This window comes from Castanea sativa, chromosome 11 (assembly GCF_040712315.1).
Source record: "Castanea sativa cultivar Marrone di Chiusa Pesio chromosome 11, ASM4071231v1".
In the NCBI taxonomy this organism is placed as follows: domain Eukaryota; kingdom Viridiplantae; phylum Streptophyta; class Magnoliopsida; order Fagales; family Fagaceae; genus Castanea; species Castanea sativa.
The window spans coordinates 9,210,914-9,225,083 of record NC_134023.1 but is presented as its reverse complement, the minus strand read 5'-3'; the positions used below and the strand labels follow the sequence as shown (position 1 = coordinate 9,225,083).

General features: G+C 38.0%; 1 pseudogene; it reads left to right on the top strand.

Annotated features, from left to right (window-relative positions):
* Nucleotides 1-14,170, top strand: part of LOC142616025 (G-type lectin S-receptor-like serine/threonine-protein kinase At1g11330) — a 64,638-nt pseudogene that overhangs the window by 23,800 nt on the left and 26,668 nt on the right.

Below are 14,170 nucleotides of genomic sequence, written 5' to 3'. Positions count from 1 at the left end.
GCGTATTGCAGGATCCGGAAAGCTAGACACGGTTCCGAAAAGCCTTGTTAGAGTAGGAGCTTGGAGGGCTTAGGTACATTAGATAGATTAGGCTTGAAGGGTTTCTTGCTATTCGTGTATCCCAACTTATTGTTTAGTGGATCGATTTACCGCTTGGAGGGTGGCGGAGAGGTTTTTCGCCGAGTTCTTCGATTTGTGTTTGCATATCTCTTCCCTTACTCTTGTGCTTTAATTTTATTATTTGTTGTCCTTGTTTACGCACTAGAGTAGTTTCGGTTTATTATGCTTCATTTACTCTTGTTCTGTACTTAAATAAGTTAGAGTAAAAGCAATCTAGCCGTAATTTTTTAATTTGGGAACTATCTATTGTTATCTCAAACCAAAATTTCACTCAATTATAATATTTTTCTTTTATATATACATTTTTTTTTTTCAGCCACAACTAAAGCCCTAAAGATAAGACCATAACTCCTGTTACTATGTAGGCATGTGAGCCATCTTCAAGTCAGTGTGTTCCTTTGTTTTTTTGTTTGTTTTGACTTGCTTTTTGTTTTTTTGTTTTTTTTTGGTTTTTTCTTTTTTTGGCCACCTGCCACCATTATTATCTTTTGAGATGATAACAACTCTTAGTACAAGACTAGAAGCTAAGCACATAGCCATATGGAAAAACAGAAATTATTCCTTTTTTTTTTTTTTTACACTATAATTTATGACTTGTCAAACTTCATTGAGTTTCTTTTCACCCCTACCAAAACTAATAAACAAAATATAATAATAAAAAGAAGATGAAGGCTACTTTGTTTCTTGTTTTTTTTGCCCTAATCTATACTAACACACTCATATCATCAATAAGATGTTGCTGCTGCAATTTGCATCGACTTTCCTATTCACCAAAAGTACAAAATTTTAAGGCAAAAACTGTGTAGAACCGGACCTAATGACCATGCCTAACCTTTTACAAATTCATCTATACTTACAAACCAGACCCACCATGACCATGCTTAATTTTTTGCAGATTAATCTACACTTAACGCAATAGTAGCATAGGAAAGGAATAATTATTATCTAAACAGTACAGATACTAAATATACAATTTAATCCTTTCTTCGGTCGCATCATAAAATTCATTGAGCATTTAAATGGTTTCACTTCTGACCAAAGTCATGCCCACATGATAAGCATCTGTGATTCATACCCCAAGCTTTGGTTGACTGCACTGAAGGGAGAAGGAAATTGTAGTGAAGTTTCTTGGAAGTGACCTTAGTGTTTGTGGGCGGCCTAATGTCTTCATAGACTCATAGTCATGCCCACATGATAAGCACCTGTGATTCATACCCCAAGCTTTGGTTGACTGCTCTGAAGGGAGAAGGAAATTGTGGTGAAGTTTCTTGGAAGTGACCTTAAAGTGTTTGTGGGCAGCCTATTGTCTTCATAGACTCATAGTCCCGCCCACATGATAAGCATCTGTGATTCATACCGTTGGATCACAGAGAGAGAAATGGAGAGAGAGACAAGTTTAGGGAGAGGTTTAGAATGAAATAAATAAGAGTAATTAATGAGATTTTAATAAAAAAATTTATAATAATAAGAGTTTTTATTAACTGTTACATCTACTTAAATTCAATAATTTAAAAAATGTATAAATTTTAAAGTTATATTAGATGTAACTTCAACGTGTCTTTTATATATATATATATATTACACTCTAGGGGCGGCTAAGAGGGATCGCAAGACCAGCAGTCAGCCCAACAATAAATGCATAACGTGTCTCAGTAAATAATTGAATGTAGAAAGGGGATCCTAAACTAAAAGAGTACGTGACCCCTCTTTAGAGCGTATAAGGAGAGGTCGTATGGAGATAAAAGGAACATATAGTTAGTTGAAAACTACTTTTGAAAAAGTAAGCTAAACAAAATGAAAAGATTACTTTTACTCTAATATATTTATTATATAACACAAAAAGTAAGCTAAACAATGTTACCAACTCCAACTCAAATATCCTTCTCAAAACAAAAAAATCCAACTCAAATATAATGATTCCGATAACTTTACCTGCACATTGTATGGGTTTAACTACTAATGTATTTATTATCTATTAGTTATATAAAAAACACCAATGCTCCTACAGCATGCATTTGGTTTATTGAGTCTCTTTATTTATTTATTTTTTTTTTCAAATTTTGAACAGTGTAACAATGCTCCTACAGTATCAATTTGGTTTGTTCAATGGGCGACTGTAGCTACAGTGCTTTGGTTTCAACTGCTGCACTGTTGCTGCTTTCTTTTCTTTTCTTTTTTTTCTTTTTTTTTTGCTGCTTTCTTTTCTTTTCTTTTTTTTTTTCTCTGCTCTTTTTTTTTTCGGCATAATACCATCCTGTCCACTCTTTTTATTTTTATTTTGGGTCCGTTTGGATACAGCTTATTGCTGAAAACTGAAAACTGAAAACTGAAAACACTGTACCAAAATAATTTTTAAATGTGTGAATAGTATCGTGGGACCCATTTTTAATAAAAAAAATTCTGTAAAGTGAAGTTTGTGGGTCCCGTGAACAGTAAACGGGACCCACAAATGTGCTGAAAAGTCAGCAAAAGCGGGCTACTGTTCATGCACAGTGCATGAACAGTAGCCTTGTCCCCTGACCCGTACAGCAGCCGAAGAAGAAAAAAAAAAAAAAGCGCAAAACGCTGGACGTGGCCACAAAACGCCCAATCCAAACACAGCTTTTATATATAAAGGTGTTAGTTAACAAAATAAATTGTCACTATATTTTTGCAATTGTTGATATGTTAATTTCTTATAAGTTAAAATAAAATATCATATTAGAATCATCCACAACTAAAACTAAAGGTATTATGAGAAAAGAAGTGCTACATTCACAACATTTTTTGCAACACTTTCACAACATTGTTCATTAGGCTTTTTTTTTTTTTTCACAAACCACGGTGCACCAGTTTTGGTTGGGCTGTTTTGGTCTTTTCTTTTAAATATCTATATATATATATATATATATATATATATATATATATATATATATATATATATATGTATATACAGTTACACTGACTTAACAAATTCTTACAATATTTTTACAATTATTAACAATTTGCACTATTCATTGGCTTCTTCTTCTTTTTCTTTTCTTTTCTTTTTTCACAATATGTTGGTTTTGCTTGTGCTTTTAAATATTATATGTGCATACACACTTACACTGATACAACAAATTTTTACAATAATTTCATCATTATTGAGGTGTCAATTTTTTAAAGGTCAAAATAAAATAATAAAGTAAGAGATTGAGACTAATCACAACTAAAAATAAATGCATTATGAAAATGTACATCTTTTTCTTATCACAATATTTTAACAATCGCAAGATTTAAGTTCCTTATAGATAATAAAAAAAAGCTATGTCCACAACATTTTCACAATAATTTTGTAACAAATTTTATGTGGCTAGGTATTTTTGAAGGATAAAAAAGTGATATCAGTAGTGGGTTTAATTTAAAACCAATAACAACTTTTCATTTATAATTTGTTATAAAAATGTTATGGATGTAGCATTTCTCTCAAATAAAATAAAACTATATCTATTCGGATCCTAAAGATAAAAGTATTGTGAAAATGTTTTAATATTTTGTTGTATTCTTAGACTTCTTTTTTAGTATATATAGTTAAATTGGGTGAGCCAAAATTCACTATACGTTTCACACACAATTTTCTTGTATTGTCTTTTTGTTTTTTTGTTAATGCATAATTTTAAAACCAGTAATAATTTTTTACCTAAGATTTGTTGTGAAAATACTATATATGTAAAAATTAAATAATAAAATATCAAACTGGGACCTACCACAGCCGGAAATTAAAAAGTATTACGAAAATGTTGTGACATTTTGTTATATTCCTAAACTTTTTTTTTGTGTGACATTTTGTTGTGTTCCTAGGTTTCTTTTTTCGCTTAGTCAAATTTAGTAAGCCAAAACTCATTGTTTTAGGCACAATTTTCTTCAGTTGGCTTTTTATTTTATTTTTAAATGCACGGTTAAAAGTGGTTAGCTCAATTTAAAACCAGTAGCAATTTACCACCTAAGATTTATCATGAAAATATTATGGATGTAACATTACTCTGAAATAAAATAATAAAATATCAGACTAGGACCCACCATAGCTAAAAATAAAGGTATTGTAAAAATATCGTGACTTTTTGTTGTGTTTTCAGACTTCTTTTTGGTTTATTTTATTTGTTGAACTAAAATTCATTGTTTAATGCATAATTTTTTTTAGGTTGAATTTTTTTACACATTGTTTCAAGCTTTTTTTTAAAATAAAAATAAAAACACACACACACACACACACTCCTAGTCATTCATAATTATAACTCGCACTCATAGTAGTTATCATCTGTTGCTCTCTCTCTCTCTCATCATTTCATATCTCTCTTATTTTATTATTCTCGTATTAGTATTCTTAGTTCTTACTTTATCTACTATTAGATTCTTTTTGCTTTTTAATTTTGTTAGTATAAGGAAATTGTAAAATCTTATGTATTTTCATGTTATTTATTTATTTATGTTGATATATCAAAGTTCTTTTTTGATATAAGAGAGAGATTCTACTCTAGCCTAATTTAAGTATATATGTGAAGCTCTCTCCTAGCAACTTAAACTCTGACCTTTACCCCCCTCACATCCCACAAGTACTTATATTTGTGGAATGACCATTGTACAAAAGTTATGTGGTAATATTTTGTATAATTTAAGTTTTTTAATAAATATCCTAGAAAAATTTCCTAGAGCTCCCGCTATCCAATAGCTTAACTAAAACCAAAATTATCTTTATTTTAAAGAGTAAATCCTTAATACAACTTCAACGGTCTCTCTAAAATGCGAAAATGAAAATGACCATGAGTAGTCAGTTTCTTAGTTTGAAGAGTTACTATTTATTAGCAAAAGAAAAGATAAAAAATTGGTGAAGTCTGTAGAGAGGGAAAATTCCCGACCTATCACAAGCTGACACATCATACTACCAAGTCCACAAAATACAACCAATTACAAAGCGCCACGTATTGCTGTTAGGTTTTGCCATCACTATTCAGAAACCAATAGAAATTTGCCAAGTGTCATTGAAATAAAGGCATGAAACTGCATCAGCAGGTGTAAGCAATGACACAAGCAGCTCCGCACATGTAAGCGATGACACAAGCAGCCCTGCACGTGTAAGCAATGACATAAGCGGACCAATCAAGCTGTGACAAGTGTCACCAATCAAACTCCGCCACGTGTCGCTCACCTACCCCTAAACTCCTATAAATAGAAGCCTTCCTAAGACATTTAGGAGGACAGACAGACAGACAGAACAGAGAGAAGGAAGAAGATATCTTGAGTTCAGAAACCCAGAAGCTCTGTCAGGATCAAACCTCAAAGCCTCCAAGCAATTCAAGAACTTCAACCTCGAATACAAACAACATTCGAAGCAAAATCATCCAAACTACTCGTCCAGATCTCAAAGTTCACTGGAATCAAGCTCAAAAGCCTCCAGAAACCTCAACAAACCATAAATCAACGAAGCTCTACGGAATCAAGCCTCTAAAGCACCGAAGAACTTCCACCACAAACCCTCAAACACGAAGAACACACGAAGAACACGAAGAACACACGAAGAACACGAAGAACAAAGAATTTCTAACAAGCTCATAGCCAGAGATTCATTGTAATTCCGTTTCAAAGATCTTCGATCCATTCCTCAGCCAAATTGAAGAATATCTTATGTTCAAATCAAAATCACATTACCACAATTCCAATCAATAAATCTTTCAAGGAGATCGAATCAGAGGATCACTCTTTTGTAATTACAGAGAATTGTACCACACATTTATCAATACAAATTCGTATTTGTGAAACTATTTTACTAGTTTGATTTATTTCGAACTAAGAAATTTAGTCGTCTACAAATTCTGGCACGCCCGGTGGGACCTCTCTGCCTCTCATCTCTTTCTCCTTCAAAAGAAAAGAAATTCGATCTGCTACTAGCTTCGATGGCTTCTAACAAGAATGCTCAAAAATCGGTGATGGATGCTTCCGTTGCGGATGATTATGTCGGCCCAATCACTCGTAGTCGATCCAAAGCTCTTGATCAACCGCAACCCCAATCAACTAAAGAAAGCAAGCTTCATAATATCATCTCTCTAGACTTTCTTGCAAAAAGGAAAGCCACCACTAAGGATTCATCTGTCTCGAAGGATCTTGAGATCAATGATGAATCATCCTCAACAAAGACCTTTTCTATCAACTCTTCACCCGTAATGAGAAGCCTAAGGAACAAAATGCCTTTGACTCATCCTATCTCATCATTTTCTCCATCATATCTAGAGGTCATGCCAGTAATGATGACCAACACCGCTACTGTGGAAGAAAAGATGGCCGAAATGGAACAAAGGGTCACCCTTCTCACAAAAGCACTTGAAGATAAGGATGTCCAAATTGCAACCCTGATGAACAAACTGGAAGTCCAAGATTCGGGTGAATCAAATCCAGACCTTGAGCACCCTCCTGGCTTTACTTTGAAAGGAGAAAACGCTAGGGATGATAAGGGAAAAGGAGGTGAAGGTACTTCTCAACAAGGACATTCCACCTCAATGGCCTCGATATCTGTCCAACAACTGCAGGACATGATAACAAACACCATACGAGCACAATATGGAGGTTCTTCTACACATTCTCTCATATATTCAAAACCTTATACGAAGCGCATTGACAATATGAGAATGCCAAATGGGTATCAACCCCCCAAGTTCTTGCAATTCGATGGCAAGGGAAACCCTAAGCAACATGTTGCGCACTTTGTAGAAACCTGTGAGAACGCAGGGACTCAAGGAGGCCTCTTTGTAAAGCAGTTTGTTCGTTCTCTGAAAGGGAATGCCTTTGATTGGTATACAGATTTGGAACCTGAGTCAATTGATAGTTGGGATCAGTTGGAAAGGGAGTTCCTTAATCGGTTTTACAGCACGCGCCGTACGGTAAGCATGATGAAGCTTACCAATACTAAGCAGTGGAAAGACGAACCCGTTGTTGACTACATCAGTCGGTGGCGTTCTTTGAGTTTAGATTGTAAGGATAGACTGTCTGAAATATCTGCTGTAGAAATGTGCATCCAAGGCATGCATTGGGGACTTCTGTACATCCTACAAGGGGTAAAGCCCCGAACATTCGAAGAATTGGCAACTCGTGCCCATGACATGGAATTGAGTATCTCTTGCCATGAAAATCTGAAACCTCCCGTACCTGAAGAAAAGAAAGAAAGGCGAGAAATAAAGAGAAATGACAGGAATACAAAAAGTAATGTCAAACACTCCATGAATGTCAACCCTGCCCCAGTCAAAATTTCAACAGGAAATGTAAAGGCTAATGAGAAAAGGCCTGAGGGAGGCCAACGACGCGAGACGCGTCGCTCATCACTCAAGGAATGGGAACAAAAGGTGTATCCTTTCCTTGACGCTGATATACCCGAAATGCTAGAACAACTGCTCGATTTGAAATTAATTGAATTGCCAGAATGCAAACGACCAGAAGAAGCAGGAAAGGTTGATGACCCGAACTATTGTAAGTATCATCGCATCATAAGTCATCCGATCCAAAGATGCTTTGTTCTTAAAGAACTCATCATGAAGCTAGCCAAGGAAAGGAAAATCGACTTAGATGTTGGTGATGTTGCTCAGTCAAACCTTGTAACATTTGCTTGCGAGTCGCCTAGTTGCATGTCTCCAACTACTAAGCAGAGGGTGAATACCACGTTCATCCGATTTGGTTCTTTGGAACCTGTTCAAGTTCAACTCTCACAAAAAGCATCTGATTATAATTCAAATGATGATAAAAAGTCAACAATGGATGAGGAAGAGAGTTGGACGTTGGTTACTCGTAAGAGATGGAAGAAGAGACGAGTATTCCCTCTTCATTTGATCACCCAAGAGTCCAGAAGAGCACAAAACCAAATTCAGCCACAGTCAAGAAGAAAGAATGATAAAAGGAAAGAAAGACTAAGAATGGAAATGTGTGATGATTCGGCACAAACCCAAAAATTTCGAAGTCTCGTCACATTGGAAGAATTCTTTCCCATAAAATTCTTTCAAAACAAGTCAGCAGAGGCTGTTCACACGGTCTCTCGTTGCGAAGTTGATGAAAAACAAAAGGGTGTCGACTATGGTAGTGCAGGTGAGGCTTCATCATCTTTAGAACAACTCAAATCTCAGGTTGATAAAGTAAAACCCTCGCAATCCTCCACCTCACCGAAAGAAGGGATCACCCAAGCTCTTAAAGAGCCAAAGATTTACACTCCTTGTACCAATACACTTCAACAAACACAGGAATGTTTCATGTGCTCTCCAGATTTGACTTTCACTGACGAGGATCTATTGTTAGGCCCTAAGCCTCACAATCGTCCACTTTATGTCTCTGGTTATGCTCGTGAACAAAAGATTGATCGCATTCTCATTGATGGAGGTTCAGCTATTAATATACTACCGAAAATGACAATAAGACGACTTGGTCTTGCTATGGAGGAGTTATCACACAGTCGCTTGGTCATACAAGGTTTTAACCAAGGAGGACAACGCGCCATCGGCATGATACACTTGGAGTTAATTATTGGAGAATTGACAAGCAATGTTTTGTTCCATGTCATTGATGCCAAGACAACCTACAACATGTTGTTAGGACGTCCATGGATCCATGGGAACGGAATAGTGCCGTCAACTTTGCACCAATGTTTCAAGTATCTTCAAGGTGGAATAAAGAAAGTAGATGCTGACTTGAAGCCTTTTTCTGAAACTGAAGCTCACTTTGCTAACGCGAAGTTTTATGTAGAAGATGATATCCCTAATGAAGTTCTCCCAGTTGAAGTCCCGTCCATGAAAAGCAAGCAGGGTGAAAAGAAGCATGTTAAATTCATCACTAGAAAGGATATTCCTTCCCCAAAGGAAGATCCACGATATGGGAATAAACAATCTAGTGAGTCTACTAGCAATTCAGAGAGAGCGGGTGAAAGTTCTACGCCTTCCAATAACCCTCCATTCCTCCGTTATGTACCATTGTCACGCCGCAAAAACGGACAATCACCATTCACAGAATGCCTTCAATCTACAATGGATATGCGAAGACCTCCTACAAAGCTCACGATGAAGGATGTAGCCATGTTGAAAGAAAATCATGTAATGCCTTTAACTTCATCCACAAATCCTTTGCCCTCAAAGCCACTAAATGGATTCGTGAAGTCTTCACAAAGTCTGACAGAACATGGTGTTCTACCAAGTAAACAGACGGAAGAATGGTTTGACCCAAAGGCATATAGGCTATTAGCCAAAGCAGGCTACGATTTCTCAAAACAAAGCGGCCTAGGGAAGCTAATTCCAGAAGCTACCGGAGAAAAGATGCACGGTCTTAGTAAAACGCAAGGGAAAATGCGACTTGAAGGGCATGAAATTCCTATCCCAAAGACCGGAATAGGTTATACTCCAGAACCACCGGCTCAAATATGGATCAATAAAAGAAACAATGCTTCAAGTTCCCAATACATAACAGCAGAGGTTGATGAAAGTCCGAATCAAAGAAAAAATCACTCTTCATCACGCATCTCAGTATTCGATCGCATTAAGGCTTCATCGTCACGAATTACAGTGTTCGACAGGTTGAATACGGCTTGTTTAACGCGAAGTCGGGACACTTTTGCGTGTGGATCAGTCTTTAATCGATTGGGGGCAACAAAAAGGCCCATTGATACTTGCTCTCAAAGCTCAATAAACTTTGAGGACCAAAAGGAGGAGAAAGCTAATGATGAGATACGTAGTAGTATTCCTTCACGCATGAAGCGTAACTTTATCTTGGATATCAGCACTGAAGGAGCTCTCAAAGTCAAAAGGCGAACGATTGTACACACAAGTCAGTCACTCGTCCACAATGAGCAAAATAAAGAAGTATCATCCTCGTTTCACATTACAGTAGAAGAAGATATACTGTCAGATGATGAAGCCGCAAAGAATGAGGTCGATGAAGCTCCCCTAGCCTTGGAAGATGGAGTACAGGCTACAGTTGATGAACTTAAAGAGATCAATTTAGGAACTACTGGAGAACCTCGACCAACTTTCATTAGTGCCCTTCTCACGCCTGCAGAAGAAGAAAGATACCTCCAGCTCTTGGTAGAATATAAAGATGTGTTTGCTTGGACTTACAAAGAAATGCCTGGGCTCAATCCAAGTATTGCTTTACACCATTTGGCAGTAAAGAAGGGCGTGCACCCAAGAAACAAGCTCAAAGACGCTTTCGGCCGGAGCTTATCCCTCAAATAGAAACCGAGGTCAATAAGCTAATTGAGGCGGGCTTCATCCGTGAAGTACGCATCCGGAGTGGATCGCTAATATCGTCCCCGTCAAAAAGAAGAATGGACAAATCCGGGTGTGCGTTGACTTCCGTGATCTGAACAATGCATGTCCCAAGGATGATTTTCCGTTGCCTATCACTGAGATCATGGTTGACGCCACTACTGGTCATGAAGCCTTATCTTTCATGGATGGCTCTTCTGGTTACAACCAAATTCGAATGAATCCTAAGGATGAAGAGTTCACAGCTTTTCGTACCCCTAAAGGTATTTACTGTTACAAAGTGATGCCTTTTGGATTAAAGAACGCTGGTGCTACTTATCAACGAGCCATGCAAAAGATCTTTGATAATGTACTTCATAAGTATGTGGAGTGTTATGTCGATGATCTGGTGGTTAAATCAAAAAGGAGGGAAGACCATCTGGTAGATTTGCGATCCGTGTTCAACCGCTTAAGAAAGTATCAGCTTAAAATGAACCCTCGCAAATGCGCTTTCGGCGTAACATCTGGGAAATTTCTTGGTTTCATTGTGAGGCACCGCGGTATTGAAATTGACCAGTCCAAAATTGAAGCTATCCAGAAAATGCCAGAGCCTAAGAACCTGCGAGAACTTAGAGGCTTGCAAGGAAAACTAGCTTACATACGACGATTCATTTCAAACTTGGCAGGTCGATGTCAACCTTTCAATAGATTAATGAAGAAGGATGCACACTTTCAATGGGATGAGGCTTGCAGCAATGCTTTTGCGCGCATCAAAAGATACTTGCTTAATCCTCCAGTTTTAGGTGCTCCTATCCCGGGAAAGCCTTTAGTGTTGTACATCGCGGCACAAGAAAGGTCTCTAGGTGCTCTTATGGCACAAGAAAATAAAGAAGGGAAACAAAGAGCCCTTTATTATTTGAGTCGGACTCTCAATGGAGCTGAATTAAATTATTCTCCTATTGAAAAGATGTGCCTCGCTCTTTTCTTTGCCGTAGACAAACTGGAACATTACATGCAAGCACATACGGTCCGTTTGATAGCAAAGGTGGATCCGGTTAAATATGTCCTCTCCAGGCCAGTGGTTTCGGGTCGCATAGCTCGATGGGCAGTCTTGCTGCAACAATACGACCTTACATATGTTCCGCAAAAAGCCATCAAAGGACAAGTATTGGCAGATTTCTTAGCTGATCACCCAGTTCCATCTGATTGGGAATTCTCTGATGATTTCCCAGACGAGGATGTGTTTTACATTGAAGTAATGCCACCATGGATGATGTTTTTCGATGGGGCTGCACGTCAAGAAGGAGCGGGGGCAGGTGTAGTGTTTGTTTCTCCACAACGACAAATACTTCTATATTCGTTCTCATTAAGTGAACTTTGCTCCAACAATGTAGCCGAATATCAAGCATTGATCATTGGTCTACAAATGGCCATTGAAATTGGCATATCGCATCTCGAAGTCTTTGGGGATTCCAAATTAATTATCAACCAAACCTTGGAGCAGTATGATGTCAAGAAAGAGGACCTTGTCCCTTATTGCAAATATGCGAAGAAGTTGCTCGCAAATTTTGAGGCAATTACATTGGAGCATATACCGAGGAAGGAGAATAGACAGGCCGATGCTTTAGCCAATTTGGCTACCACCTTAGCATTATCTCAAGAAGAGACAACCAAAGTTGCTGTTTCCCAAAGGTGGGTGGTGCCTTCCGTGATTGAAGAAGAAAAAGAAGAAAAGCAAGCCAACGTCATCTCTGTATGCCTTGTCGAAAATGAAGATTGGCGACAAACAATCATTGAGTACCTTTAACATGGAAGACTCCCAGATGATGTACGCCACAAGACTGAAGTTCGGCGAAGGGCTGCTCGATTTATTTACTATAAAGAAACTCTCTTCCGCCGTTCATTTGATGGTTTGTTTCTCCGTTGCTTAGGAGAGGAAGAGGCTAAACAAGCCTTAGAAGAAGCTCATTCTCGGAATATGTGGTGCACACCAATCAGGTCCTAAGTTACACTACAGATCAAGCGAATGGGTTACTATTGGCCTACGATGGTGCAAGATTCCATGGAGTATGCTAAGAAGTGCGAAGCTTGTCAATATCATGCAAACTTCATCCATCGGCCACCAGTAACCTCTACGCCCAACTCGTAGCTTCTTGGCCTTTTGATGCATGGGGGCTTGACGCAATAGGACCATTACCAAAATCATCTCGGCGGCCATTTGTACATCTTGGCTGCAACCGATTACTTCTCGAAATGGGCGTAAGCCGTGCCTCTTAGGGAAGTAAAGAAAGAGACGGTGGTCAATTTTATCCGAACTCACTTGATCTATCGGTATGGTGTCCCTCGATATATAATAACCGATAATGGCAAACAGTTTCAGAATAGGTTGATGACAGAGTTGTGCGATACATTTGCATTCAAACAAGATACAATTCTTCTATGTACAATGCCCCAAAGAAATGGATTAGCTGAAGCTTTTAACAAAACTCTTGGCAGTTTGTTAAAGAAAGTGGTATCCAAAACTAAGCGAGACTGGCATGAAAGAATTGGAGAAGCATTATGGGCATATCGAACAACATTTCGAACGCCTACTCAAGCAACCCCGTATTCTCTCGTTTATGGAGTAGAAGCTATCCTTCCCTTAGAACGCCAGATCCCATCACTACGGATTGCCATTCAAGAAGGATTAACTGAAGAGGAAAATGCCAAGCTTAGGTTACAAGAGTTGGAGGCACTGGATGAGAAAAGGCTCGAGGCCCAACAACGCCTTGAGTGCTATCAAGCTCGTTTGTCAAGCGCATTCAATAAAAAAGTTAAACCATGATCATTCCAAGTTGGTGACTTAGTCCTCGCTGTTCGAAGACCTATCATCATGACTCATCGTACAGGCGGTAAGTTCACCTCGAAATGGGATGGACCTTATGTTGTACAAGAAGTCTACACTAATGGAGCTTACAAGTTGATTGACCAGGAGGGTGTAAGGATCGGCCCCATCAATGGGAAGTTCCTCAAATGCTTCTATGCTTGAAAATCAAGAATTGCTCCTCGGTAAGAGCTTAAACTACCCACTACAGCACTACAAGGGTACATGATGTTTTCCCATTATCTTTGAAAGTGCACAAATAAGGAGAAATTAATCCCACTTTATGTCACCATTTGTGAGTGTGGCGTAGTGGTTGGATGCCCATGTCACCCTTGAGGCCAAGGTCTCGGGTTCGATTAGAGGTGATACCCACTATTGCACAATTGGTACCCATGAAATGCCGTGGGGCGTAGGGCAAGGATTACACACGTGAGCCCTCCCTTTTTGTAAAAAAAAAAAAAAAGAAACAAAAAAAAAACAAAAACAAAACAAAAGAAAAAAAATCATCAAAAAAACAAAACAAAAGAAAAAAAAATCATCAAAAACAAAGCAAAAGAAAAACAAAAAAAAAAAAAATCATCAAAAAAAAAATTTGGTTGAACTACGTAAATGACTTGATCCCTCTCCAGGGTACGTAGGCAGCTTAGTACTTTGCACTAAGTTCAGTCACATAAAAAGAAGAAGGACTGCCAGTCTAGCTTGAAGAATTTGTCCAAAGGTCGTCAACATGCTTTCAAGAACCCTTTGATTGGCAAGGTGTCGCTTAAGATCAATCAATTGCTCACTATATGATGTTCAAAGATCATTGTGGTAGAAAGTGATAGCTGCAAAGAATTGGTGTTATGTAGCTTTCCTTGAAATAATGATAACTTGATTCTCGGTTGTGGAGTAAAATAAAATCTTCAACCTCTGTTGCAAGGAATGGAGTTTGCATGGCATTGCTCATCTTTGGTGGACATAT